Source organism: Epinephelus fuscoguttatus, linkage group LG13 (assembly GCF_011397635.1).
Source record: "Epinephelus fuscoguttatus linkage group LG13, E.fuscoguttatus.final_Chr_v1".
NCBI lineage: Eukaryota > Metazoa > Chordata > Actinopteri > Perciformes > Serranidae > Epinephelus > Epinephelus fuscoguttatus.
This window is the reverse complement of record NC_064764.1, coordinates 4,609,358-4,636,364: the sequence shown is the minus strand read 5'-3', so window position 1 is coordinate 4,636,364 and position 27,007 is coordinate 4,609,358. Positions and strand designations below refer to the sequence as shown.

Below are 27,007 nucleotides of genomic sequence, written 5' to 3'. Positions count from 1 at the left end.
AAATACACTCTATCCTCGGCTATTACAGAACTATAAATACAGATTTTAATGTTTCATGGCCTGAATTTTATTAGAAAATCAATGCCCGTCTTTCACGTACCTAATCTGATAAATTACTAGCAATCCCTTAGAAAAGTCAAATCAATATGACACACCACCAAAGTCATGTACATTGTAAGCACTACAATATTTTTTTCTGCCTCCTGAATATATCAAATGCATGTTTACTGCGTGCAGTATAAATAAAATTCAGCCTAAGTGGTTGTGCCAGGTCATGGATGCTGGCGCACTTGTTTGGCCCTGGACGGCCTTAATTCCTTCTGTCAGGCAGTAATCAGGTCTGTTTCACATAACGGGCCATTAGTTTAAAGAGCAAATCTGCTTTCGGCGCTGCTGACAATGGACAGAGTGTGTGTATGTGTGTGCTGTGGCGAGGGGGGGGGGGCTTGTCTCTGTATGCCAAAGCTGACCTGGCAGGGCTAGCATAGCAGGGCTAGCATAGAGAAAGGGACATGGAAATAGAGAAGGAGCTGAAGGAAAAGAAGGAGGGATGTGCGTTGGGAGGGATGGCACAGCCGCACTCATCGGATCCACTTCAGGAAAATGAGGCTGACAGGTCAGAATGTGCCCTGAAGATGTTTCCATTTTAACTCCATTCAAATCTGTAATCACTGCCCTCCGCATGAACCCGCTCCTCTATACCACACGGACAAAAAAACTCAGATACAAACCTTAAAAAAGGAAGTGGCTTGTATCTGCCTCGCCCCCGGTGGCCACAGACTTCAAACCGCCTCCTGCGTGTCATGCTCTTCCTTGTCTTCTGTGCTGTCTTCACGGACCTGTTCCACCGTTCCACCGAACTCGAGGGTTTGTTTCAAAATGGGAGTGTGCAGGAGACAAGTGTTGACAAGAAGATGACAACTCTATGCTGTCACCCACCTGCCCAGTGGAGCCCACGGAGATGTCACCGTCTCGTTAGATCAGCTCTTGCCGCCACAGCCTTGTGAGGAGATAATTGGAAACAGTGGGGCAAAAGTCACACAAATACGTAGCATTGCGGTTTCAGACAGCCCGAGTGAAAGTTAATTCTCTCAAGTGAGAAGGGCAGCTTCGAGAGAGGCAGTATTTTCTGTCCGTCCATGTCTGGCGGAGAGAAGTGGGGGGGTTAGGCCAAACACCACTCCTTACCCTAATAGCTTAAGACACAGCCAGCATTTGCTTTCATCTCTCAGGGGGAGCACTGACACAAACGATTTTCGTTCCTCCCTGGCCCCCCTCCATTTGCCGATCCGCACATGTGTGCTTCTCTTGTTGACTCATTTTCTCTTACTGAATACAATGGAGTCAGAAGTGAGAGGAAGAAAACCACTTTAAAGATAAACAAAGAAGACAACACTGTTAAGAGCCTGCTTCATATCATATCTCATCCCCGGCTCAATGACCAGTGCTGCTCAGGAGGGCACAGTTCTTCTTAATGAGGCAGCTCATTAATGCAAAAACTGCATTGTTTAGTTTGAAAAACCTGGGAAAATAATATTCGTCAAAAGGCAGATTAGTGAGGCAAGCTGTGTAACTAAGGGTAAAATGGTGTCAAATAGATAATTATTACAATATTATCTGAAAATAATTACTAAAATAAAGCTTGAATTCAGTTTGTTTCTGTGCTCTTCCTAAGTTTGGATGTCAGCAATATGCGCTCGATGGGGCACATTTTTATTTTATGTTTTCCTTCAGAGTGGCTGGGATGTTGGCCCATGCCTCAGGGCGAACTGTGCTTTCCGGAAGCTCTTTTTTTCTCATCCCGCCCTCCAATCCTCTACTCTATCAGGCTCACTCAGCGAGCCCCCCCTTCCTCACCAGCGACATGGCATTTGCACTGCTGAGGAGAATGTGAGCTAATGAAAGTGTAAAGCCTGTGGTCACTAGAGTATAAAATTCACATTTGGCCAAGACCGGCTGTGCAATCTGATATTATGAGCCCCGCCGCACAGAGAGCGAGGGCTTGAAATAGCACTCAAAAAAGACACAGCGCAGCAAACACAGGAGAGGGACGCACAGTTGAAGTGCGTTTTTGTGAAATGATTTCATGTTATTGACAGCCGGACTTGATTTTGTTTATTCTTATCCCTCTCTGTGGCGGAATAGTTAAAGTCTGATTGGGAAATGTCCTGTAACGTGGATTGAAAATGTAAAATCAAGGCAGCACAGCTCTGACAGAAACTTCAAGGAGGCTCAGCCTTTCTTTAAAAGAAAGAAGCGATGCACGAGATGAGCGTAATGCAAGGTACTGTACGCCGCCATCTTGTTTCTCATGTGCACGGAGCAACCGCTTGCTCTTATTAAATGGAGGTTTGCTGTGGGCAGAAATGAGGTCAGAGGCGGTGTAAAGACGTGACGCAAACAGCCCTGAAAGAAAAACTATAAGTCTCTTTCTGTTGTGACAAAGCAGACAGCACTTTAGAAGGAGAGATTTCTGTGCAATTAAATAAATAAAAGAAACCTAATTAGATCTCCACCTCTAACAGCTCCTCCCGCAGTAAAAGTAAATTATCATAGATTCATCTTTTGCCGTCTCCTCACTCAGCAACCCAATTTGCTTTCTTGTTTCTGAAGTTATTCAAAAAAATTCATAAAAGTGAAGGAAATCAGCCTAATGTTATCTACAAGGCTCAAATTAAATAACAGCAGGATAAGTTTTGTCAGTCTTTTGTTGAAACAGTAGCTCCACTTCATGCAGGTCAAAAGTTCACGCACATTAACACCGGCTGACCTATTTTCTCCACTGAAACTTTGGAATCCATCTTCCTTCAGTTGATCCTCCAGCCTCTGTCCACTCACATTAATCACTGGTGTGTTTTCTCAGCAGTGAAATATTGCATACAGAATGTAAAGTAGCTGATAGAATTATTAATTATATAAATTTGTCTTGAAATGCTGTTAATATCACGAAAAAGACATAATAGTAACACAATATTGATATACTTTTACTGACTTCTATGCCATATTTTAAATCATTATTACTCTTTCCTCATACAACTGCTGCCTCTGTATCCTTGACAGTTAACACAACTGATACAGCTGCTACTGATCAACTAACCACTGTGTCCAGGCTGACCTATGTTCCTCCAAGCATGTCTTTCATTGTGGCTTATTGTTTCTTATGTATGTGTTGCTTGTGTATTCTGTGATTGTCTGTTGCATGTTTACATCCCCTGATAATGTAGCATAGTACTGTCTCTGTAGATATCAATTACAGTAAATATAAGGGGTGAGTGAAAAACTATTTACAACATAGTATCACAATGTTTTTGTGTGGCAATATCTGGTCATCATAAATTAAACTTTGGGTAACCTAGAATATCATAATTACTTGATTTTCAGTCCACTAGATACATTTTACTGCCGCAAAAAAATGGTAAGAGAAAAAAAAATAGCAAGATAAAACAGACTCAAAATAATTACATGCTCTGTTATTAATTAATCAAAATAAGTAATTGCACACATGAAGTTATACATACATACATACATATATATATATATATATATATATATATATATATATATATATTCACATATATAAAGGAAAAGATGAACAGTGTATTCTGTTATACACTTGTAGTCTAGTTGTAATAATTAAACAAGCCCATACTTTGCCACTCAATCCAATTTCTCATTTTCATCAAATCAAATAAAAGTAATTCAGGATTTTCGTTCTGCATTCTAACAAATGTGCACATAGGTTTTCATATAGAGTAGGAATGTGCTCTCTGAGCACGAGCTGATGGGCACACCAAAGTGTGCATTGTTACGTCCTACAGAACTGTGCCCATCCAAGTTTTTAGGGAGTCCCCTCTCTGGCAGGTGCCTTTTTCCCACAGCTTTTTAAGAAGTTTGCTGACAGTACTAAGATATAAAATGCAGGACTTTTTAAAAAAAAAAAAAGTAACTTGAAATGGTGTTATTGCTCCTTTAATATATAAATAAAGGATCTGATTATTTATTTTGCGGCGGCTGGCTTCCCTGCTATAACTTCCACTCAGCTCAATGTAAGCACACTTCATGAGTTTATAGCGTCATGTAATCACACAAATTCTCATCAGAAACTATATGTCCATTGTATTTATTATTATCATTAAAGGGATCAAAAGCTGAGTGCAGACCTGGACTCATGATGATCATGGGAGGAGAACACATGGTACTTTAAGTTCCATCATTTTCTCAGGCTATCATAAGGATTCATCATTAGTCACCATCATCAGTCTTCGTTTCAATCCTTCGCTTAGAGGATGAGAGTTTGATAAAAGATAGGGTCAAAAGTCGTGGGGGCACAACGGTTGTTTTTCTCCGGCAGAGCAGGCTCTGTGTGAAGGGTGAACATCGTCAAGGGCCAAGCTGGCAATTATAATCAGGCAGGAGCAGAAATTACAGCCATACCTATGTGATTGCACACTATCGCGTTTCAGCGACGCCGGGTTCGTACGGCCTGGAAAATACAAACTCCACTGGCCCTCAGTCTGGAGCTTTTCTTGTAGTACGAAGTGTATTATACTCTACTTACACACACTCAGCTGTACATATGATACACAAAGGACAGGAGGATATGAAAGGCAGCACTTTTTTATCAAGTTCACTCAGGGTGTATGTAGGCCAGCATGTGCCAGAGAGTGCAGTGGCCCTTCAGCTATAGGACATTATTATTATGGGGATCTCTCTCTCCCTCTCTCTCTCTCTCTCTCTCTCTCTCTTTCTCTCTCTCTCTCACTCCATCTATCTCTCTAAACACGGTCGTACCGTCTCCCATATTTTTATATAACCAGGTAAAGCTGTGTTTGCACTCCAGGTCTCAGGTGGACGGTCATTCAAGGCGTTCAGCCTGGTTCACTCACTGTTTAGCCTGTATTACCATAAGGTGCACTGTACTATAAAGAGCATGAACAGAAATTTGGTAAACATGAAATATAAATGATATACTGTGATGGGGAGCTGGGAAACAGGCTGATACAAAGCACAAAATGTTTGACACAGCCAAAGTGGAGATGTGAGGAGGAACGATTGTACATTCGTAAGTTAGATCATTTGTTTCACATTTTTACAGGGAATTTCATATATGTAAAACATTTTAACTGTAACAAAATGTCAAATAAATTACATACGATTATTCAGCCAAATGCCAATGTAAACCAAATCCTCATACTGTTGAGTGTTAATATAAACTCATAAAATCATATACTGGCATTATTTTAAAATGTCTCATTTACATTTTCTTTGCATCAGGAACATAGTGGCATATTTACTATTATTGCTTATGGATTACCGTTCGATATGTATTACTTTTATTACTTTGTGAATATTGTAATAAGGGTACAGAAAAAAATGCTGTTATTTTCCAGTACAGAAAACGTCTAACTTTTTTTACTATGTTTGTGTCAAATAAGCTCATATATGACAAAGTAAAATGATACACAACGCATGTATTTATTTTACTTTTTTTTTTTCATTAATACAATTTGATGTGTCATTCTAAATTAAAGTTGTGTGTTCCTGAAATGAATTTCAGTAGTTTCTCAGTGTCATGGTTTAACTGTGGCCTGTGATAACTTCCATGTAGGAGAATACAAAGTGGAATCCCGCTGGTTATTGGCTCAGTACCAAAACAGCGTTAGCTCCAAAATCATAATACATTTCTTGTCATTGTACATTTCTTATTTTAGTGTTATTTTCCTTTTTTGTAATTTTTTAATTATTATTTATTATTATTATTAGTATTAGTATTATTTTTAGGTAAATTATTGCATATATTCCTAATATACATAACAGACTACTGTGATTTTTTTCATGAATCAGAAAAGTTACTGCATTACAACTGCATTGTTTTATTGTATTACTACTATTTTTATTAGTATTTTATTTATCAATACATTAATTTCCGTGGATGAGTATACTTCCTCTTGTGCACTGGGCATCACGGGGTTGGAATGCAATTTGGGGTTTTCCGTCAACAAAAACCTCATAAATATTTGCAAAAAATTAAATACATTTATTGACAATTTTCTGACCCCTTGTTGCTTTGACTTGAAGCATTGAATTGACTTTTGTTTTTCTGTGCATGCAATTCATGTACATGCTTTTTCTCAGGCTATCACTTGAATGCCACCTTGCATAAAACATTTATCTTTAAAAGTAAAACGTTTTCAGATGAAAAAAAAAAAAAAAAACAAACTACATGTTTCTGCTTTTCCCCCTCTGAGTGGAGATGTTCTCAGTGACTCGTCCTTCGGTGTCTGAGTAGGCGAGAGTGGCTGGTCACTGAGGGGTCACTCACAGAGAGGAAGACTGAGAGAGAAAGACAGACATTGTGTTCAACAGAAGCACTGAGAAATGGAGGGGACATTGGGAATCACACTCAGATGCACACAAATCAAACTCACCTCTTGATGTATTTTCGTAACATTGCAGCAGCAGGGCTTTGGAAAGGGTTGAAAGGGCCGTGTGGAAATAGGTAATGCACTTTCACTGTGGTATGCGTATATAGCATTTCAGCCGAGAGCCGCTCTGCCCTTTTCCATCACAGCTTTAAGTCCACACTTCAATCGCAGGGCTGGAGTAGTATTTTCTCTGACACGGTGCCCCCCGGTGCTTTTCCATGTCCTGGCCTCGCATGCAGAAAAGTTCACACTTTATGGCAATGACAGCCTCAGGCTCTTAACCTTGTTCAGAGGAGAAGAAGGATTCAACAGGTGAACACCTTGGACTCCTTTAATTTGCCTTTTGGTATTCGTTTCTCTCCCAGTGAGTCAGCGTTACAGTTGTGGAGGGAGTAAAGTGTTGGAGGAGTACAGATCTGAAATTGTGTTGAATGTGGTGTGGAAGGAAACCCGACAGCTTTTCATCCAATAAATCTGCACATATGCGGCGGTTTGTTAGAGGTCCTCACGCCACAAATTCAACTTTACAAATGTTCAGTGAAGTCCTCATGCATGCAATCATCTAAATCCAATTGAATTTAGTTGAATTTAATAGAATGGCACTATTCCACAGGAGAGACATTTTAAATCTGTCATAAAATACAAAAAGAAAAAAAAAGTACAAGGAAATGAACTAATTTAAAAGTTTAACTATTTCATAAGTTTACTGTAGAAGTAAAACCCTTATCAAACTTAAGATCTTATGTAATTTGACCATAATTTTATTTAAAGTTAAATATCAAATTAAATTACTCCATATAAAGCTGTATCAATGTGAATGTTGAGAAATTTTTAACACAATGTTTTTTTTTGTGAAAATCAAAATAACATCCATTGTGTAAAAAAGTAAAATCATTGTCGATTATAATTTTATTGTGATCATATTTTTAATTTAAATTTAAATTTCTCTATGTCAAGAGAATTGCATACATTTTCCCATTTAAATGTTTTTCACATATTTTTTTATTATGAAACTAAAATTGTGTTTTGCTGTTGAAAAAAACAACAACTTTAATATTGAATTGAAATTGTCCATATAGGGAGGATTGCATGCATTTGAATGTTTAAATACTTTATTTAAATATATTTTATCAAACTTACAATCTTATGTATTTAAAGTTAAATTTTATTGTAAAAATAAATTTTATTAAATGTACAGTCTTAGGTATTTCAACAGTAATTGTATTTAAATTAAAATAATAAATGAAATTTTGTAAGAGCTGAACAGCATTGTGATTGCTACAGTTATGTTTTATTGTAGGACAAAAAAAATAGAAGTTTTTCAAATGTAAAAGCAACCGACATTGAATTTTAGCTACAACTCAAAATATTTAATTGAATTAGTTAACGGCTCAAATAAGTGTGTTCCTATATTACAAACTTCAGTCTACTGTTCTAGCAGAGAATAAGTGAATAGCTTGATACCGTACATGACCACATGGCCTAGATTCAAACCTGTACATTGTTCAAAATGTCAGTGTTATCACAGCAAATATGTCAAAACTTGAGGCATTTCCTGTAACCCATGCAGCTCAGACACCCCATGTCACGGATTAACAACGACGGGATCAATTAGTCTGACTGATGGTATGATTGGATGTGTGGCCTTGCTGGAGGTACACGCTGAAAGCGCGGGTTCAGCTAGCGGTTTTCCATCAGCGCCCGCTTTGTACGGTAGACGGCACACTCGCTCCACATTAGATCAGCAGAGGCCTAATGGCTGCTCCTGGATGTGACACAACTGTGGCAGTGTGTGGGCTGTGCAGGCGAGCTGACCGAGCACTCACCTCTCTCTAAACACTTTTATTTATTTATTTCCACTGCTGGATTAAAGCGCTTTTGTGGAGCTAACCTACATAACAGCTTGGTGCTGCGACGAGCTTGGCGTCCGGGCTCCTTGATACAGATATGATGAGGGTGCTTAGAAATTAAGACAATGGGTGCTCAATCAGTCCCATTGGCCCAGATCATTACAGAAATATCACACAGACTCTTGATTGAGCTGTATTGAGTTTAGCCACTGAAGCACATTATGCTATATTGAATAACTTGGTGGCCTAATCAAAACTAAATTATTTCCATATCATAAACTGAGACTGCCTGAGACAATTGGAGTCATCATTCTGCTGGTTTGTTTTTATTAAGCCCTCAGTCAGGTTGTCTTTTGCTGTTGTGATTACACTTTAACCCTTTCACTGTACTGCAGATATGAATATCAAAACATATTGCAAAGAGTACTGATATGAGTGTCAGTGTAGGTATCCTCACAATGTCTGTACGTAGTGTGGTCATTGTTCATTTATGTGTGGTGAGATGCAGCACCAGTCGGACGTGAAGCAAGTTAGTCTAAGCAATTTATGCCTTCACATTTGTTTTATCCACAAACAGATGAACGGTGAAGTAGAATAAAAATGTTATATCAATTTTTATTAATGAAATTACAAGTTGAGTAATATTAGGGGTGGCCATTGGCATAACATTTCTCAAATCCATTCATATCGTTCTTTTATCATATTATTTTCTCAGCTGTGTTTTATGGGTGCATATTATTAGAGAAATATGGACATACATATCTGTACACTTAAAACTTTGCAAATACACAAACAGTTTCCTACATAAATACTGAAAACAGTATCAGACAGTGGTTATGTCTGTATCCAGAACATGCGACACAATAGTTGCTCCTAATGTTTGAGCTCCTTTTTTCATCATTTTTTCCCATTTATTTTATAATCAGCTTTCTATGTAATTGTTGATTTTAAATGTTTATACTATATGTATGTGTACATACATTATTTTTTCTCTAAATGTATGTGATTTGAGATGCTGCAAACTGCTATCACATGAAGGAAAGATGTATGACATATCATTTATGTTTTCAGACTACAGTGATCTGCTCTTTATAAATGCACCTGATGAAAGTCTACAAAGGTTGGATACTGTATTTTAATGGTTCCCAACCATTTTCTTGAAAGGGATCCCTTTTCTATCATTGAGTAAACTGACAACCCCTGACTTAGTGTCATATTTTATGGAGATTTCATGTAATGTTCAGAGCATGACAATAACAGAACAGAACAACTGGTAAACTTTACTATTAGCCGATCCTGATATTTTTAGAACCTTTATATACAATTCTCTTTCTGTTTAAAATATAGACTTTTTTTTTTTTAACAATCATGTGTATGTAATAGGCTTCTTCTTTTGACAAATTCATCCTCCTGATGCTAAGCCATTGCGCTACACGCTCTTTGGTTTTTGCTTTTGACTGCCCACTAATGCAGGACGAGACGGTTTAGCAAAGAGTAAAGGCTCTGTGAATAAAGCTTTTGTTTGGGGCTTCACCGTAGCCTTATCCTCTGACATTTTTTTATATTTTATTTAAATTTATATTTTGAAGAATAATAATCTAAACTTTGATAATAAGAATTCCTTTTATTTTTTTTCACATAAATGAATTAAATGCTTAAAAAAAAAAAAAAAAAAATTCTTATACCCCTTAAAATCAATAAGGCCTTGAGAACTTTATGGTGACCCATGCTGGAGGTCAGGACCCCAGATTGGAAAACAAATGCTGTATTTCATTGCACTTTATGTTTTGTTTTTATGTTTTAAGTCAATTGAGGAAATAGAATCAAGGAAAAAACACTCCTGGTCAATGTCAATACTCCTAAATTTGCACTAAAAATTGTAAAAAAGAAATATTTTTTTTAATTTTAGTAAAGTATGTATGTGTGTGTCTGTATATATATATATATGTATATATATATACACATGGTGGTGGTGGTGGTTAGCACTCTTGCCTCACAGCAAGAGGGTTCGATCCCGGGTGTGGGAGCCCTTCTGTGCGGAGTTTGCATGTTCTCCCCATGTCAGCGTGAGTTCTCTCCGGGCACTCCGGCTTCCTCCCACAGTCCAAAGACATGCAGATTGGGGACTAGGTTAATTGGTAACTCTAAATTGTCCATAGGTGTGAATGTGAGCGTGAATGGTTGTCTGTCTCTATGTGTCAGCCCTGCGATAGTCTGGCGACCTGTCCAGGATGTACCCTGCCTCTCGCCCGATGTAGCTGGGATAGGCTCCAGCCCCCCCGCAACCCTCAAGAGGATGAAGCGGTTAGAAGATGAATGAATGAATATATATATATATATATATATATATATATATATATATATATGTGTGTGTGTGTGTGTATATATATACACACATATATATGATTACAGTGTATAAGCTTATATGAGATGAATGGTGGCTTGATTTGATTGATTCTAAATAGGAGGCCGTCAGATTATTTTTCCATAATGCGTCCTATACTATACGCTCAAACAAGATCGTATTATCCTTTAAATCACTTGTTTAATCTCATTTTCGCTTCACAGACTGACCTGCTGTCTTTATATCTGGACTTTCTTTGATCACTGCTGTGAGCTTTTATATCTCTTATCACATTTTATATATCTTGTTCCCTAGTCAGACGTGGCGTTATAGTGCCAGTGCTGTACTAGTAAATGTATTTAACAGCTGACTTTTCAGATTAAGATTTTACATCAGCTAATAAAATGTTACTACTCTAAGTACATTTTGCTGAAAATACTAAAGATTTTTAATGCATGATATTTGTTAGACAAGTATTTTTGAATTATGTTATTATTGCTTTTGCTTAGACAAAGTAACTGCATATTACTTGCAACACTGCTACCACTACTCCTGTACCACTTTAATACAGACTTTTACTTGTCATGGAGTATTTTTTACAGTGTGATGATAATACTTTTACACACACACACACACACACACACACAGACCATACTCACTGAACATATTCAGAGAGGATATGTTGTTCGTGGCACATAAAGGAGCTGAAACACAAACATCTTGTAAATTCAATCGGACAGCTTTCAGTGAGAGAAAAGCAGCACATAACGATAAGATGACAACACACTGTGGCCTGGTTTAGTTACGGCTCTGCAGCCGTTGCTTGACAGCATTAATGGGTGAAAGGTTTGCAGTCTGTGTCAGAGGCGGGGTTTTGCCCCCAGAGGTATTATGACTTTAATGCTCTCAGCGGAGATGAAGAACGCGCAGGGGAATAGGAACAGTTTTCACACGAGATGGACTGTCCTGCTCCCACTTCACATGTTCCTGCATCACAGGGGGGAAAGTTGATGTGGAAAGAAAATAGTCCCTAGTGAGGAATCTGTAGAACCTAATGTAGGACTGTGTGTTCTGATGTGCCTGCTTTAAAGAGCAGGGCACACTCACTGCCCTGCTGATGGCAGCAGTGTCCCAGTCAAACGCCACATGCAAAACCAGGGCAAACACAGATTACTCTATTAGGGAATTCAATAACTGGGTTTGTGTTTGCGGTGGCTCAGGGCATGGAAAAGCATTTTTAGGAGATCAGGATTAGAGGAATATACAGTGCAAGTATTGCCAGAGTGTGTTTGAAGAGGTGCAAACGTCATGAGAAATCAACTACTATGAAATAAGTATATAAAGAAACAAATCAGTGATGTAGATGAGAAAAGATCTGAAAGCCTCATGACAATGTTCTTCTCAATAGGTACAAGGCCGCAGAGAGAGTTCAGAGGCAAAACTAACTTCAGTGTGGCCGACATTGTGCCGTCGCATCCAGTAGACCTTCCGCCATGGCCGCCATGATGAACTCCACTTGAACTCGCTTGTATCTGTGGGAGCTGAGCAGATCAGGCCATGTGATTGGACGAGGCCAGCGCTCCATATTTGGGAGATTACTGAAGCCAGGTTTTGGGCTGCCATTGCTGCCCCCGACGTGTCAGAATAACGTAATCGCTCCACAGGCTTTTTAATTATCTTATAATATCTGATGTCTCGCTGCCAGGATGTGGGGGATAAAAGGCCCAAAAACAGGAGACTCCTAGGTGGACTTATCTTTGTGTTTGTTTTGTTCTTTACTGTGAGTTATGTTTAATTATTGTGAGACAGGCTGAGAGTCTAGCCTGGGTAAATAAATTAGATATGAAACACATTAAAATGATCACCATTGTATAAAAGGTTATTCTCCTGCATCATAGTCAACCATAATATAGACTGACTGGTTCAATTGAAAAAAAAAAAAAAAAAGTATTGTATGTTGTGTAAATATGTACAGCATACAATACTTTTTTTTTTTTTACTCATATTTAATACTTAAATGTATTCCAACTATCATTCACAAATACACTTGTAATAAAACAAAACTAATTGTTTATTATGAGAGAAAAATGACCCAACCTATTTCAAAAGTTAGTAAAGTAATAATTCATGGATAAGTAAGTATATTTACTTTCTGTTTTAATTGTATGCATGTATGCAATACAAATGAATACTATAGCATTGATCCCTGTCTAAATAATAACCTCAAATAAAATATAACATGGGGACCTAATTCTTATTACCCTCATTCTTTCTTGTTACATAGATATTTTTATCTTTGTGTGTGTGCGTGTGTGTGTGTGAGTGATTATTTTTACATATTTTGATTTGTTGAATATTAGTAATTTGGAAAATGTTTATTTTAAATTGTTAGAAATAAAAATTGAACCGTATTAAAAATATCATTTCAAAGTTGTTTTCTTTAATAAATACATAATCATACACACACACACACACACACACACACACACACACACACACACAAACATTATATATATGTACATAAAACTATAATTTGTATTTGTATTCAGTATATATTGTGTATATGTTGCGTAATGGGCTTTTGTATCATATTTTCTAATTAATCTTTATCATAGTTTGTTTTATGTAAAATAAAACAGAAATTCTTACTTTCTTATAGATGGGATATGAAGTTAGTAAGTTATACATTTTATACTATCGGTTAACAAAATATATTTTAATTTTATATATACATAGATAATAATTATATATATATATATATATATATATATATATATATATATATATATATATATTTCTGATTTGAAAATAAATCGTACATTGTTTTAGGAAATGATGGCGAAGGAAGTGATCCAGCGTGTACTTCAGAAGTTATTTTAGGTCAGGGTGGCCTCTGATTCACCCTGGTTTTTTTTGTTTTTTTTTTTATAATGGATTAAAACAAAAACAACTCATCCTTAAAACCGCCTGACCTCGTGGCCAAATTATCAGACTCGTCAGGGTTCATAGAGAGTTGAACGATGCTGATGCAGATTCCTGTGATAGGACTGGCGATGGCGGCGGTGGTGATGATGATGATGATGATGATGATGCTGATGATGCGGTGGAGGCGGAACAGTCGGTGTGGAAATAGCAGCTCCCTCCTCGTGCCACACTAACCCCTGCCTGAACTCGCGATGTGTCTGTCCCACGGGCCTTTTCCTCACCCCCAAACTGTCACATGCTTTTTGATCGTTGGTCTCACCGAGCTTTCGCCCCCCGCAGCCGTCCAGTCTCCCAACCACAATGTTTGCATTTGCAAATGGACGCAGTGTTTCCTTTTCTTTTTGTCCTTCCATTTTCTCCTTTCTGTCCTCGCTGCTCCTCGGTTTTCCTTCAGGCAAAAAGTTGAGACTAAAGAAAAGGAGGATTAGGACATATATTTTTGTGCTCCTACTAGTAAAGTTATACTTTATTTTAAATCTCTGTGTAGTTAAATCTTCCAAAGTCACATTTTGTTGGTTCATTAATTTTGTCCTTCATGTCACATTCATTCTTTTCCACAAATTTATTGTGGAATTTGTTTCAAACTTGTGAGTGAAGTCATAGAAAATGGACCTGTGTTTAGACTGCCCACTGTTCTGCATGTCAGTGTGATCTGTATCACAGAGTTTGATCCACGGTGCACCTCCAAATTAAACTTAAGCCTTACTAACTCAGTTAGAGTCTCTAACTGCGACTGAGCTCTGTTGGGCTGCTGCACCGACGGCCCCGGCCAGAGCCTGTGGTGGCGCAATAACCTCACAGTGGAGCTGCGCTCTTGATTGGGCCTTTTAGGTCTGTTTCTCTTAAGCAGGGTTTAGCACGAGGCAACAGCTGGCACAAGTTTATTGATGGAGGCCGTTGGTGAGAGGGGAGAAGGGCGGGAGAGGGGGGAGGAGGAGGAGGAGGCAAAGGGGGTTACAAGCAGTTTCTTTCAGTTCTTTTTTCTTTTCTTTTTTTTTTTTTTTCTCAGATAATCCCAACACTGTGACCCTTGAACGAAGCCTCTGGGCACAGTTGTGGCTGATGGCGGGGATTGAGCGCGAGAAATTACAGCAGTGGAGTGGAATAAAGCTTCCTAAAGCTTCCATAACTGGTCACTCTGCTACACCAATCCTTGTTTTTGATTGGTGGTGAAAGTGTTGCCTTAAAAAAAAAAAAAAAGCATTCCATCTCTTTCTAATCATACACAGGAGTGTAACTTCAAAACTCTTACAATGATCTGTCACAAAAATGTGCTGTGCAGGACAGTGAACTCCGTCGTTTGACCTTTGAATATCCTTGGCCTTGTCTCGTGACATACATTTTATTATACATTTTATTATTCTATCATTGAAATATTTCAATGATAGAATAATAAAAAGACACTACATCAAAAACTGACCCATTGTGTGTCATTATAGCTGTGTCACATAAGAGATTAACTTCATCCAGCACCAATGAGCAGAAAATCACCCAACACCTGTAACCTGACAGTAGTGAATACTGGTCAAGAGGGACAGTGGGTAAAGTGGGACAGTTAATCATTATCGTTTTTAACTTAACACCGTATATACTTCCCTCACTAAAAATCGAGTATGTGATAACACAACACACACATCATTTCCAGGGGTGTGGCACACCATATTTAACAATTTCCCAGTGAGCCACGATGGAAAGGTTTTCAAAATTTTAAAAATTATGGATACTTTGTAAATGTTATATAATTTGTTAAGGGATGTAATCTGCTGTACCTGCACCCCCTTGTGTATTTGATTAATTAGGCCGTCACTGAAATAAGAATAGAATGTGTTTTAGGTGTCCCACTCTGCCAATAAAGTTGTCCAATAGTGCCCCCAAAAATGTTCAATATTTAGAAGAGTATCATATGAAGATCATAATTAAAAAGGACACAGAAGATAAATTATCAGAAAGTGTCCCACCTAACAGCATTAGCCCATATAAAAAAATAACACACTCACTCGTTCTGCGTAATGTTAATGCAGTGTTTTTTTATGATGATATTAATAAACATTTCGAGCACATTACATATGTGACAAATTACATTTAAACATGTACAAAATGTATTTTAAATTAATATTACAGTTAATGCAAATTTAAATGAGTATTAAGTACCTTTATATAAATTTTTACACTGTTTTACAGTTAATTACAATATAAAAGTATTCAATATGGTTGATAAATTTTACATGTTTTAAATGATGAAAAAGTTTTTTAATTGTTTTTAATCATGCATACTCTATATGTAATGATGTGAACTGCATGCATTAAACATTAACAATTCTATCATATCAAACTGTAAGTCTTGTTTTAGTTTATAATTATTTTACTATTTTTAATACCCTAATGTCATTCATAAGTAACATTTTTGCACAGCATGCCTTACAGTCACAACTTTTTTTATAAGAACATAATGACATACAATAAGCACAATAGGAGCTCATGTGCAGTGCAAGTGTATAGCCAGTGTCTCAGTTAGGGTTGGGATCCGGATCCGGTTCTTTTTTGGAACCAGGTCCAAAGTTCCTGTTCTGGAACCGGTTCCATCACATTTGGCGTAACGGTTCCTGCAAACAGTTCCTAGATTGTAAAAAAAAAAACCAAAAACGTCACGTGCATTTCCATTAGAGTGCGGCACGGGCCGCATATTTCTGTCCGAACCTGACCGAGCCCGACATTATTTAATGACCAAAGCACTGAGTTTGTGTCACACAGTTGTCATGGTTACTGGCTATTTAACAGGCTGGGCATCTCTGTGGGTGCTCAGCAGAGAGGGAGACCTCTGTGTTTGAGACGGGAGCGGGAGGCGGGAGGTCTGAGGCTTCTAGCGAGGGGAGCGGTAGAAACAAACAGCCAATGTGTGTGTGTGTTCTGTTCAGGTGTTGTCACGTAAATAACAGTGCCCAAGCATGAATGCATATAAGTATTTTTTATTACATTGCTGTGGTTAATTTGAGGTAATAGTGTTACTGTAGAAATCAGAGAATCACTTTTTGTTGTTATATATTCTCAGGGAGATGATACAAGCTCTAAATCTGAAATACACACCACACACAAACGTGTATTTTCATCTAATTGTACTGTGCAACAGTTAGAATAAAGTTTTTGTATTTGTATGATTGCATTTGTGTTTATTATATACTTGTATAGCAAGTATAGCAAGTATAATGAATATAATGTAGGAATCGGTAAGAGGAATCAGTAAGGAATCGGACCGTTAAGAAGGAATCGGTAAGGAATCAGAATCGTTAAAATCCTAACGAGTCCCAACCCTAGTCTCAATGTAACGCCAATGAATCAATTCCAATGATCTACAATAACTAACTCTGACTTACAGGAATATTTCATGCATATGTTTTATAAAAACAAAAACTGTTTGTGTTCTTATCCCTATGGCACGTAAGGAATGAAGCACTTCGGTACATTTTCAATGGATGAAGTTTATAATAAATTAACAATTCAAATTGTAGTATAATGTTACTGTTACTTCACTGGAATTCAGATCTTCTCGTTGGTGGGAACTGTGGACTCTGGGCACGGCATGTGACATATGATAGACAGTAGACTGCACGTGTATAAATCTGCAGAAACATTCGACAGGCAGGCATCATGCGCCTACACGCTTTATGACTTACAGGCTGGGCTGTACAGGAATGTGTCATTAGGAGAGGAAGACACCTTAAAGCCGGGATACTCAACTTGCTTTGCCCGGGGATCACTTTTCCAAAATGACAGGAAACCAGCAGTGACTTCATAAATAAAAAATAATAATTAATACATAAATCATTTGCCTGGACCTCTTTCAGGGAGTCTGGAATATCATCCATGGTATTTTTTAAAAAAAATAAACAAGCTGTATTTTTGGCACCACATTTACATTCAAATTACCAAAAAAAAGTTCCAAGCATGCGATTTCTTTAATTGTGAATAAATGGTTGGCTGGCCACCTGGCATCCTATATACAGGCTGTAAGTCAAGTATCACTGCCTTAAAGCATCAGTATGGCAAGAAAAGCAAAATTATTTTGGTACTTTGTTGTTTTTAAAAAGAGTTTGTTATGTCTAGATTATATATATTTTTTAAAACCTCTAGATGCATGAATGATCTATTTTTAAGTTGTTAATTTTATGAGCAATTTCGAACTATATAGGCCTATTGGAAACAGATCTGACTTTCGAGAAACTGAATAATTTAAATTATAAAATTGATAAGTTATTTTTATGTCTATACTCCGCAAGCTCTTACAACAGCTCCTCTTGTCCCAGTTCCAAAGACCAACAACTCTGACTTGTATGCCAGTGCAAAGACTTTTTCAGGAGTAAAAGAAATTCCTTCAGTGAGATTAACAGTCCAAATATGTCCCTGCTGCATCTACTACTTCTTTCTCTGGTTACATTTGTCCCTGACATCAATAATAAATCAGTGAAATTGGACAAATGGAACGGTTCTTTTAGGTTATTTCTACCACTGTATTTTTAGCCAGCTTTTATTTCCACATATTATTTAGTCCATGGGAACCGTGCACTGTGGCCAGCTATTAGGGGAACTTACATTGCACAAAATGCTCAGAGATTACATGTGTATACCTTCCATTTCTAATGCACGTGGTTCTCACTACATGCCGAATGCTTTCTCCTGCCAGTGTTGTGTATTTTTCCATCTGTTTCTTTTATTTTAGAGCACTGAGTCCAGCCAGTGGGACGGCAGATGGAGGCATCACAACAGACTGCATTAATACTTAATACCATGCAACATCGCTGATGCATCCTTTTAAACGGTTCAAAAGACACTAAAATGGTATGATTTCATTTTGTTGGTACTTTGAACCTAGTCAGGCCATGAATAGAATATTTCTGTACATGTGCAAAGAGATGCCCACTCTGCCATTTACACACGCTCTGCTGACTGACCTTCCATTTTTTTTTTATTTTACACAAGCTCTGCTGAGCCACTTTGTATTTTTTTTTCCTTTTATTCCCCACATATTCATCATTTATTCTGATGAGTGCAAATCAAAGAAAAAAAAAGCATTTGTATATAATCCACAGATGAATAGAAAAAATAGAAAACACCCAAAATAGCAAAAAAATTCAATGAGCCAAATCAAATGTGGCTCACTCCTCCAACAAATGTCTCTGTGATGGAAAATTATCAAAGTGTCTCAGTGGCCTCATGGGCCCTGTCTAGTCTGGAACTTGTCAATCAGTCTGTGAATAAACACCAGGACAGTCTAACTGGAGTAACTGGGACACATCACTTAACCCAATAGTATTTGCATCATGGGAATGACAGCTCTGTGGAAAGTGTATCAGAAAAAAAAACACATCTTTGATCATCTGCAGCACTCAGCTCTGGGAATGACCAGTAGGGATGCTGTTGTCTACAAAATCCACGACACACACACACACACACACACACACACACACACACACACACACAACCTTTAATCTCTTTTTACTCCTACCCAGTCCAGTCCTATTAGGTGATAGGTAGAAAAAAAGCTCAGAGGGGGACAAACTGCACTCCCCTGGACCCTGGACTCTGTTAAGCACTCTGAAAAACTCATCTTTTTAGCCTCTTACTCTTCTGTCTACCTCTCTGTGCCTCTTCAGTCCCAGGCCCCATAATGCCACATCAATACCACAGTAGGGAGGAGGCACCACACCAATGTAAACACCCAGGTCGACCTCGTTTTGCTCCCTGTGACCGACGCCGGAGAAGAAAACGTAGCACAAAAGAATGATGAAAAAGGTGAAACACGTCATCCTGATTAGTTTTAATAACAGAGACAGAGAATAAAAACAACAGCAGATGAGAAGGATGGAAAGGCAGTTTAAAGAGGATTGCTGGATGCTGTGCTGATGTCACTAAAATGGCAGCGTGGGCATAAGTCAGGCATTAAGAATGGCCACCCTCTGAATGGCTCCTGTATGTTGGGGCCTGTGAGAGAGCCCGCAGGACCAGCGGGTAGCCGAGTGTGCCTCTTGGGCCCTAATCCTCCTCTCTCTGAGTGGGAAAGGCAAGAGGAATTGAATTTTTCACAGTTGTTACTATGGCGGTGGGAACCTGCTGTGGCTCTTTCTGTGAGTCATAAAGTATTCAGTCGTCGCTCCTCTGCTGTTTGACACATTGTTTTTTTCTCTCCTTGTGTACTTTTAGCCTGAACTGACAGACTTGCTGTTTTTCACAGAATACAACAAAGGCCCCACACTGTGACATGCTAACCCCTTTCAAATGCCCGACCATCACTGGGAACAATCACTCTCAAGATTTAAGGTATAGTATTATTATGCCAGGCACCCCACATGAGATTTTTAAATCCTCCAGTCTTACATGACAACACTGTAAGGTGCTTAAACATCATGGTTTAGTTTGACTTCATTAAAGTGAAAAAAATGATTTGTTAACATAAGAACCACCATTGATAGCTGTACACCTAAAACCACCAATGGTTAAAATTTACCCATTTACTGTAGAACGCATTGAATTTAATGGTACAGAAAATTGCAGAATGATAAATAAATGAACCTTTACCTTTAAGTACAACATAGGGTTGTATAAAAAATTCCATAGTTGTAGTCCCGTTATGCTACTCACAAAATAATAATAATTATAAATAATTCGCTATTAAACTTGTGTTGATTGATGCACGTACAAAATTCTGTACAACAGTAGACAAAAACCGTTACAAGAGCATGACAGAGAAGGATAGACAGAACAAGAGACAGAAAGAGGGCATGAGAAAGGGGGACTACTGCATGAAATTTCTGTATGTTATTAATAACTTTCTCAGAACACTGCTTTGTCATTTAAGGACCTACCTACGCAAAACTGACATTTTTTAACAAGCTTACCCACACTGCCCACTTCCGTGAGTCAACCTGTGGGTTGACACCTGCATCACTATTCAGTTCAGTTCAGTTCAATTTTATTTATAAAGCCCAATATCACAAATCACAATTTGCCTCACAGGGCTTTACAGCATACGACATCCCTCTGTCCTTGGACCGTCACAACGGACAAGGAAAAACTCTACAAAAAACCCTTTAATGGGGAAAAAAATGCTAGAATTTAATTTTAATTTGGCCGACATCTTATATATATATATATATATATATATATATATATATACATATATATACACACTCCCGCCTCTAGTTTTTACAATCTGGGATGGTGTGTCATGCTTCATGCTTGTTAGATGCACTGTGTCTTTTCAAAATGCACTTCTGTTTTTATAGGAAATGTACAGTTCATTTTCCTTACGTGCATATAGTTTTTTTTTGTTTGTTTTTTTTTAAATAAACTTGAATGTACCAAACACCTCATTTTTAAGGTTTATTTTCTTCAGTTTAGGCAGCAAAAGAACAAGGTTAGGTTTGGATGAATGTTGGACACGACACATGACACTCATCATAACGCCCTGAAATGTACCTTTGTGTGGGAGAAAGGGCTGCTTACTCCCCAAGCCTGAATAAATGTAAGTCCAATATTCCCTCTCTTAGCCCTGATTTGTCTCTACCAACTCCTGAGAACAATGTTAGCCTTTTCAGCCACTAAATGCTCCATGATGTTCATGGGCTAGTTGCTAACTTCTGTTTTAAGGAGCTAACACAAGCTACAAGTCTTAAGAAAAGTATTAATGAGTTTGTGACTGTGTATATGTGTGTTTGTCAAAATGGCCATTTGATGTATTTATGTACAAAAAACTCTATTTTTTTTCTTCCTGTAAAATTATTTGTGATGACTCCTCCACTCTTATATGGTTTACACATAACTACATCACATCAAATGTGCTTTGAGCAGATAAACTGCCATCATATAATCACACTTGACCATCAGCTCTTAGATGGTAGTGGCTAGCAGAGCTACCCTTAAAGTCCATGCCCACTAAGTCACACTCTGCAAGGACAAGGCAAACATTTCAGATTTGTTATGTACATATATGAGTAGGACAATACCAGTGCATTTTCAAATCTTGTGCCTCTTCTCTCCATTAATCCTGCTGCTGTCTGCACACAGTCTGAATAACTGGAAACACAAGGACTTGTTCTCCTCCCCTCGGAGCTACATAATCCATAAGACTAACTATGAATGCTTAAGTTTGTTTTGGCAGCATATTTTTGCTGTGCTCAAGTTGATGTTTTTTTTTTTTTTTTTTTTTCCAATGCTACATTATGTTACACACTGCTTCTTGTCAATCACCTGACACCCACGAGAAGAAACTGAGGACAGGGAAAGGATACTGTGAAAACATTCAGTGTTATAAACTTTAATGTTACATCGATGTGGACATGTCTTTCATCTCTTATACCGTAAAGTTAGTATTTGGTGTCAAAAAAAGGATGAATTGCAAACTTTGTGGAAGAAGTGTAAACTGGGGTGGACAAGAAATAAATAATTCTGGATGAAATGTTGTTCATAGGCCCTTTGGCTGCACTGTTTGAGATTCAAATAGAGAGAAGTAAAAGCCTGTTATTTGAAGGCAGAATTTGATATCTTCATATGCAAGGATGTCTCTTTTTACTGACTAATTCATTATTTTATTTTTACCCATGCAGAATTGATGCAAGTGAAGTGATGTTATCATTCAGAATAATTACCAGTGCAATTAAACACACTTTGAATGTCCCGTTGCAGAGTGTTTTGAAATACCCTCAGGGGTTATTACAGGCAAGACTTGCAGAGCAGACAGAAACAAAGAGAAGAGGAACTCCTCACCCGCTGGCCTTGGGGTCTAGACAGCACGTTGGGGTCTAATCGAAGAGATCAAACAGATTTAACACTTTGCTAATACAGATCAAAGACTTACCAGCTCATATTTGGCATGGGGAGGATAGAGAAATCAATTTGGGACCCAATTTGGACCAGCACAGGAACAACAAGCTGATTATAGTTTAATGAATCCATGTGAAGAATAAAAAAGAAAATTAAATGTGACTGCGCAAAGGGAAAGCAGTGATTATTTATCATTTGTTTTTTTGTCTATTTGGTGAAGTGCTTTGATTTCTGAACAGTGTTGAAAGAGGTGTTGAATTGTCATTATGCCAATGGATTTGCACTGTTCATCCAAGGCTCAGTGTCCCTCCTGCTGTGTATGTGTGTGTTTGTTGTTGGACCCTGTGGCTTCAGTACCAATCAGGATGTCCAACCAGCCTGAGCCCTTCATCAACCTTTACTGCTCCTGCAATCAACGGGCAAATCAGACATGAATGTAAAAAGAGAAATACCCAATCACTTTATGTCTTTTTGGACTGCACTTCTGACTGGGGAACATCATTGACTCATTGTGTTTTTCTTTTCTTGAACCTGTAATCTATCAACCATGCTATCTGTGCCTTTACAGCATTCAACATCTGGGAGGAGCACTTGTGCTGTTTAGTTTGTATTTTACCTAGAAAGTGGAAGCTCATTAGCCTAGACTGCTAACGGTTCTGATTCCCAAACTTTCTGTTCTTGTTATTTTGGCATGTGCAGAGTAAGTGCATACCTTTCCACCTGTCTGGCTGTACATTGTCAATTTCTGCATTAAAAAATTGAATGGAAACATAGCAAAAAGGTTTTTACACTTGGCTGAAGAGGACAAATTGATATATCAGTAAAAACAAAATGCAACAAAGTATAATGGAACAGACTTAGTTAATAAATCATAATGTACATGAAGCATTGACGAAAACATCCACTGAAGCTTCCACTCACTGGTTAGATGACAAATGGTAGCAGATGAAAATATCTTTGTGGAGCTATGACGAGACTGTAGTAGACTGTTTCTGAAATTAATATATGCTATGAAAATATTAACATGCCATACGTCCATCATCTTTTCCGTATGCTCTTGTTTGTTTGGGGTTTGACTGACTCTTTGTCAATTACATCATCTGTTCTACCCTCTTTTTCTGCAATGTTTCAGTGACACCTGCCTGGAGAATTAGCATCAAATGTTAATCTTGAACAACTCATATTCACATAATGGAAGTTAATGAGTTGAAGTTATGGCAAATGACAACATAGTAAAACTCGCTGCAACCAGTATGTGGCCTTGTGGCCTCAAACATTCTAAAAATGACACCCTATGAATCAGAAGTATGGTTGAGGTCATCAGTATAGACTGTTTCAAGGTGTCTTTTGGTGGAAAGGAAATGACATTGTTTCCATGCAGTGTGGTTTAGGAAAAAAGAACAGGGTTTGGCCTTACAATCACATGGTTGTCTTTGCCCCCTTAACTTACATTGTTGTCAAGTCTTTTTCCTGATGCCGCCGGGTGCCATGACACAATAAAGCCGACTGGCCACGTATTATACCAACGTGAAAGGATTTTTTATGTCGGTGCCTGATGCTAGAATTCACTCCCAAAATGCTGGTGAGACTTCAGAGTGAGACCAGGCTGGAACAAACTGCAGGAAGTGGCGAAATTAGTTTAAGGACCTTGCTGCTCACTGGTAGGTTGTTCCTTTTGACGTGGTGCAAACTTGATGTCAGAAATTAAAGTATTCACTTCAAACCATGAATTGCAGTGGTCACACAAAAGAACTGGACACCAGTAGGAAACTCCAGTAACTGAAGCCAAATATCTGGGATAAGAACACTGCCAATGTGCCCTAGTGACAACATTTGCAGCCAGAGTCTGCGCAATAGTGATATCCTTGGTATGGATTTCCCGCCCATACAACTGCCCGACCAATTGTGAGCACTGATTTCAAGCAAACCGACTGCCACACAGAGCTGTCAATCATGACATGAAATCCCCTTTTAAAGCACCTTATAACTAATTAAAACCAAACTTAGTGCCCTTAGTTTAGAGATGGTGGAGATAACCCTATCAGTAGCTGCTAGCTTTAATATCACAGTGCATTACAGTAATGGTCAACTGTGATAAGGCAAACTTTTGCTGAAAAAAAAACAAGCTTTAAGCAATTACAACAAAATGTACTCACCAGAAAAAGGAACATCCGATTCCTTAAAAGGGTCTTAGGGGACCAAAATGTTACACTTAATTTTCATGAATTGAAAACACACTGAAATATCAACAGCTACTGCTATGGCTACATATGTGGAGCTAGGTTATGCCATGGTTACATTACCTAACTAATGTGGTGATTGCTACTTTTCATCAGACTGTAACCACCTGTCACTCAATGTGGTCACACCCTTAATTATGCAGAACTTTAGGCTTTAATAACATTTGAACTGATCAATTATATGAAATTCATCCCCTGTACTGTGGTCATGACTAGGGAAATTAGTGACAGACCCCAAAACTGTTTTTTGCACTGGGCTGTCAACGTTTGTTTCTGTAGTAAAGTTGGGTATTTTAACGTAATGAAAATGGAGTCAATTTGAAGCCACCTCCAGTAGCATTTAGAGCAGTTTTTGGCACTTCCATCTTGGCTTCGTTTTTCAGCCCCACAGGTTGCCACTTGTTCAAGCCCATATGATAGCCTGGAGAACCTTCATATAGGGAGTGCTGTCACTGCAGAAAAATACTGTCAGTAAAATGTAGATCTGTTGTTGGTAAGTAGAGTTCTGACCAAATAAGAAGATAGCACAAAATGTCCTCATTGAGTTTCACTGGTCTCACCCAAACAGGTATATCATAGTACCATACAGTATCCTTTTATTTTAAAGAGGCAACAGATAGCATTTTTTCCTAAATATATCATTATGAAAGTAATGTGGGTTGCACAGGGTAGTGGCCACAGTAAAATAAGACTATTAGCGTTTACATAGGTTACTTAGTAGCTTTGCAATCTTTGTAATAAGCTTCTGCCACCGGAGACGACATTTCGCGGAGAAAAATCTGCTTTACAGCAGGAAATGCGTCATGTATTGCAAAACTGGTCAGTCAGCCAATTAGGAACTGGAGCGAACACAATGGCAGATGGACAAAGTTTGAAGACAAGTGAAAAACGGCCTAGCAAAAGAAAACAAGCTCCTCTGTCTGAGGAGGCAAAAAATAGCTAAAAGGAAAGTGATAAAAGAAGAGGAAAAACAAGAGTAAACCTCAGTCAGGTGTTCAAGAGATGGAGGGAGCTCCGTGACCAAAGAGGCTTCAAAACTGATGTCCAGCTAGCTTTCTTTCTAATGGATCAGTAAGTAACACGGCTAAATGTTAGCTAGATGAGAGAGGACTGTACTGTACTGGCTGCTAGTTAACTCCTAGCTTGCCAGCATCGCAAATCGGTAGCGAGTGTTGGTTAGCTGACATCCTTATTGCCATTCTACAGCAGCCCTCTGACAGTGATACCCCCCCTCCCTTCCGTCCTTCTGTTTTCTTCTCAGGCAGCTATCAACGGACATCGCCCAGCTAAACCATGCCCAGCTGTGAACACTGAACTTTTCATTGCAACGGCCTTAGACTGAGGAGCATCAAAATCAGTTAATGTTAGTCCACACAGCTCTCCCAAGCTGTCCTGGAGAGCAGGGAGATCATGTCAGTCACTGGCCATAAATGTGAGCAGCTACTGGGCACCCAGCATCTCCGACTGGGAGAAGTGGAGTAAAATCCTCTCCTCCACTCCCGTTTGTCTGGTGAATGTCTCTCCTCTGTCAATACACTCTGCCAGCAATTTAATAATATTGATGCCAGTTGTCACATTTGAATATTTTAGTAGTAAGCCATGGTCTAAGCAAGATAATGTATAGTGAGCCGGTGACTGTTGAAAAATAACTCCACTGTGCGTCAGGGTTCCATTCCCCTGTCGGGAGTTATTTTTCAACAGTCACGGCTCACTATACATTATCCCTTACGTGTCTACTGTTGTTTGTACTGATACTGTACATATTGGTATAATTTACTGAGAGTTGTTTGTACTGGTACTGTGCATTCTGGTATAATTATTTGCATTACTATTTGTTTTTTCTTCAGATAAATCTGATAATTGTTGCTCAGTCTCTTTACTCATTTAGTATACACACACTTTCTCATTCTACATAAGCAGAGAAGTATACTGGTGGCTTTACAGCCTACATTTTATTGATTATCTCTGATCCCCACCATCGATTTGGTCGTTGCGACAGTGCGAGCAACACCGCTGACGCTAGGCGGCGCCAAACTAAAAAAAAAGGAATCCTATCTGTTGCCTCTTTAAAGCAGCTGTGCGGAACTTTTCGTTTTCGTTGATTATAGTGCCCCTTTGGTCGAAGCGGTGTGACACCCACAGCCTGGTGTTGTAAAATGCCAAATTGAGCGAGAGGATTAACTAACGTCAGGTCAGTCCAAGTAATTAGTGGAAACAGCAAAATTACTCAGTAAATTCTCCTGTCATGTTTCTGTTCTGATCTGATCTGTTGTGTATTTTGAGCTACTAAGGCTACCGTAGTAGTGTGAGCCTCAAGTTATTCTGGGTAATGTAGTAACTGTTGTTGTG

At 38.3% G+C, this 27,007-nt stretch overlaps 1 long non-coding RNA gene across 8 annotated transcripts in view; it reads left to right on the top strand.

The window, feature by feature from the left end:
- Positions 1-2,019: 2,019 nt before the first annotated feature.
- The window catches only part of LOC125900121 (uncharacterized), a 102,327-nt gene continuing 77,339 nt past the window's right edge, over positions 2,020-27,007 (top strand). For 3 of the 8 annotated variants that reach the window (XR_007450805.1, XR_007450810.1, XR_007450807.1), the window contains exons 1-4: positions 2,020-2,284; positions 18,319-18,437; positions 19,253-19,391; positions 19,831-19,916. This is a non-coding gene — a long non-coding RNA (uncharacterized LOC125900121). The other 5 variants (XR_007450808.1, XR_007450811.1, XR_007450809.1 and 2 more) reach the window with 5 other exon arrangements.